Source organism: Mandrillus leucophaeus, unplaced genomic scaffold, assembly GCF_000951045.1.
Source record: "Mandrillus leucophaeus isolate KB7577 unplaced genomic scaffold, Mleu.le_1.0 Scaffold441, whole genome shotgun sequence".
NCBI lineage: Eukaryota > Metazoa > Chordata > Mammalia > Primates > Cercopithecidae > Mandrillus > Mandrillus leucophaeus.
Window position 1 is genome coordinate 52,178 of NW_012104710.1, and position 4,539 is coordinate 56,716.

A 4,539-nucleotide genomic window follows, 5' to 3' on the forward strand; every position below is an offset into this window, starting at 1 on the left:
GCTGGGATTACAGGCATGGGCCATCATACCCAGCTAATTTTTGTATTTTTAGTAGAGACAGGGTTTCTCCATGTTGGTCAGGCTGGTCTCTAACTCCTGACCTCAAGTGATCCACCCACCTCAGCCTCCCAAATTGCTGGGATTACAGGCGTGAGCCACAGAGCCTGGCTGGATCAGTTTCTGGAAGGATACAAGCTATCTTGTATCTGCAGTTAAAAAATTCTCCAACTTAGACAACTCCAGTCTATCAAACATTTAAGGAAGAAATAATACCAGAAAACAGAAGAGAACACTTTCCAACTCCTTATACTTTTAGTCTGTTACTCTTCCAAAACAACAGAAAAATATAAGAAATTAAAACTACAGATCAATGTCACCGATGATCATAGATGCAACAATCTTCCACAAAATATTATCAAATTGAATCTGATGGGAGTTATTTTGGAAACGCAAGGCTAACTCAACATTCAAAAATCAATTAGTGGACTAGGCATGATGGCTCATGCCTGTAATCCCAGCACTTTGGGAGGCCAAGGCAGGAGGATTGGTTGAGTCCAGGAGTTTGAGACCAACCTGGGTGACAAAGCGAGACCTTGTCTCTACAAATATAAAAATTATTATTATTATTATTATTGAAACAGGATCTCACTCTGTTACCCAGGCTGGAGTGCAGTGGCATGATCACAGCTCACTGCAGCCTCAACTGTTTTTCCTGGGTTCAGGTCATTCTCCCACCTCAGCCTCCTCAGTAGCTGGGACTACAGGCCCACATCACCACACCCGGCTAATATTTGGTTTTGTTTTGTTTTTGTTTTTGTAGATACAGGGTTTTGCTATGTTGCCCAGGCTACTCTCAAACTCCTGGCTCAAGCAATTTGCCTGCCCTGACCTCCCAAAGTTCCGGATTATAGGTATGAGCTATTGCACCTGGCCAAAATATTTAAAAATTATCCAGGCATGGTGGCACTTTCTTTGTACAGCTATTCAGGAGGCTGAGGCCAGAGGATCGCTTGAGCCCGGGAGGTTGAGGCCGCAGCAGCAAGCTATGGTCATGCCACTGCACTCTGCCCTGGGTGACAGAGCAAGACCCTATCTTTAAAAAAAAAAAAAAAACAGGCCTGGTATAGTGGCTCACACCTGTAATTCTAGCACTTTGGGAGAGGCTGAGGCAGGTGGATCATGAGGTCAGGAGTTCGAGACCAGCCTGGCCAACATGGCGAAACCCTGTCTCTACTAAAAATACAAAAATTAGCCAGGTGTGGTGGTGGTGGCCTGTAATCCCAGCTACTCAGGAGGCTGAGGCAGGAGAATTGCTTGAACACAGGAGGCAGAGGTTGCAGTGAGTCAAGATTGTGCCATTGTACTCCAGCCTGGGTGACAAGAGCAAGACTCTGTCCCTCCATACCAAAAAAAAAAAATGAAGGTAATTCACCATTTAAACAGCCTAAGAAGACAAACCATATGACCGTCTCAATAGATGCAAAAACATTTTAGCAACATTTAACACCTATTTATAGTAAGAACTCTCAGCAAACTAGTAATAAAAGGAACTTTCTTCACCTGAGAAAGAACATCTGTTAAAAAAAAAAAAAAACTAGAAGACTTACAGCTAACGTCATACAAAGTAGTGAAAGCTGGCGCCCAGGTACAGGGGTTCCTGCCTGTAATTCTAACACTTTGGGAGGCCGAGGTGGGAGGATCCTTTGAGCCCAGGAGTTCAAAACTAGCCTGGGCAATGCAGTGAGACCCTGTCTCTAAAATTAGCTGGGTATGGTGGCATGCACCTATAGTTCCAGCTACTTGGGAAGCTGAGGCAAGAAGACTGCTTGAGCCAAGGAGTTCAAGGTTACAGTAAGCACCACTGCACTCCAGCCTGGGAAAGAGAGTGAGATGTTTTGTCTTAAAAAAGATAGTGAAAGAATGAATGTTTCCTCCTAATATCTAGAACAAGACAAGGATATCTTTTGTCTTTACTCCCCTTCAACATTGTATGAAATCATAACCAGTACAATAAGGCAAGAACAACTAAATAAAAGGCATGCAGATTTGAAAAAAAAAGAAATGAAAATGTTTCTGTTCTCAGACAACATGATAGTCCATGTAGACAATTTCAAAGAATCTGCAGAAAAGTTCCTAGAACTAATAACTGAGTTTAGTAAAATTGGAGTTAATATTGAAAATTAATTGTATTTCCAAATGATCAGTTAGACAAGAGAAATGAGTTTTTAAGGTTGATTGCACAGCATGGTCACCATAGTTAATAATAATGCACTATATATTTAAAAATTGGGGCCAGGCGCGGTGGCTCACGCCTGTAATCCCAGCACTTTGGGAGGCCGAGGTGGGCGGATCATGAGGTCAGGAGATGGAGACCATCCTGGCTAACATGGTGAAACCCCATCTCTACTTGAAAAAAAAAAAAAAATTAGCCAGGCATGGTGGCGGGCGCCTGTAGTCCCAGCTACTCGGGAGGTTGAGGCAGGAGAATGGCTTAAACCCGGAAGGTGGAGCTTGCAATGAGCCAAGATGGTGCCACTGCACTCCAGCCTGGGCGACAGAGCGAGACTCTGACTCAAAAATAAATAAATAAATAAATAAAATAAAAATTAGCCAGGTATGGTGGTGCATGCCTGTAGACCAGCTACTCAGAGGCTGAAGTGAGGATTGCTTGAACCCAGGAGTTAGAGGCTGCAGCAAGCTGTGATTGTGCCAATATACTCCAGCCTGGGCAACAGAGTGAGATCTTGTTTCTGAAAAAACAACATATATTAAACCATGAAAGAATAGCATCTGTTAAATTTGTAGGTATACCTAGGAAATCTAAAATGAAGAGATGTAGGATGATAAAGTCAGCCAACTGCTCAAGCCTCAAAGAGTGGGAGGGTCACCAGAGCTCAAGGGCTAGTGCTCAGCTTGCAGTTACAAAAAAACTGCAAGCTTTTTCCTTTAAATTACTAAAAAAAGTTCTCATTTTAATATGTGAAATCTTAGCAAGAAATAGTTATTAATGTGTCCTCAACCCTCCCATCTTAGATTTTGACCTAGACCTGGCACTGTGTCTCACACCTGTAATCCCAGCACTTTGGGAGGCCAACACGGGTGAATTACCTGAGATTGGGAGTTCAAGACCAGCCTGGCCAATATAGTGAAACCCTGTCTCTACTACAAATACAAAAAGTAGCTGGGCATGGTAACACACGCCGGTATTCCCATCTATGTCCAGGCCCCCCAATCAGGGATGTTAAAATGTTAACATTTTGATATGTAACTTGCCATAGTTTTTCTAAGCCTCTACAGCCTTTTTCCTTCTTTTTTTTTTTTTTTTGAGATAGAGTCTTGGTCTGTCACCCAGACTGGAGTGCAGTGGCATGATCACAGCTCACTACAACCTCCGTCTCCCGGGTTCAAGCGATTTGCTTGCTTCAGCCTCCCTAGTAGGTGGGACTATAGGCAAGCGCCACCATGCCTGGCTAATTTTTGTGTTTTTAGTAGAGACGGGGTTTCACTATGTTGGTCAGGCTGGTCTCAAACTCCTGACCTCATGATCCGCCCACCTCGGACTCCCAAAGTGCTGAGATTACAGGTGTGAGCCACCACGCCCGGCTTTATAGCCATATTTATATGTAGATATTTTTTCTTTTTCTTTCTTTCTTTTTTCTTTTCAAGACAGGGTTTCACTCCTGTCACCAAGGCTGGAGTGCAATGTTGTGACTTCAGCTCACTGCAACCTCTGCCTTCTGGGCTCAGGCAGTTCTCCTGCCTTAGTTTCTCAAATAGCTAGGACTGCGGGTGCATAACACCACACCTGGCTAATTTTTTTTTTTTTTTTTTTTTTTTGAGATGGAGTCTCCCTCTGTCGCCCAGGCTGAACTGCAATTGCACGATCTTGGCTCACTGCAACCTCCACCTCCTGGGTTCAAGTGATTCTCCTGCCTCAGCCTCCTGAGTAGCTGGGATTATAGGCACGCACCACCATGCTTAGCTAATTTTTGTATTTTTAGTAGAGATGGGGTTTCACCATGTTGGTCAGGCTAGTCTCGAACTGCTGACCTCATGATCCACCTGCCTCTGCCTCCCAAAGTGCTGGGATTAAAGGCGTGAGCCACCGTGCCCAGCCCACCCCTGGCTAATTTTTGTACTTTTTATAGAGATGGGGTTTCCTCATGTTGCCCAGGCTGGTCTCAAACTCCTGGGCTCAAGTAGTCTCCCTGCCTCGGCCTCACAAAGTGCTAGCATTACAGGTGTCAGACACTGTGCCTGGCCTCGTATGTAGATTTGTATATAGATTTTGACCTAGGCCTGGCACCGTGTCTCACGCCTGTAATCCCAGCACCTTGGGAGGCCAACACGGGTGAATTACCTGAGGTCGGGAGTTTAAGATCAGCCTGGCCAATATGGTGAAACCCCATCTCTACTAAAAATACAAAAAGTAGCCGGGCATGGTAAAGTCCTAGTGAAAAGAAATAATTGGCTGGGCATGGTGGCTCACACCTGTAATGCCAGCACTTTGGGAGGCCAAGGTGGGTGGATCACGAGGTC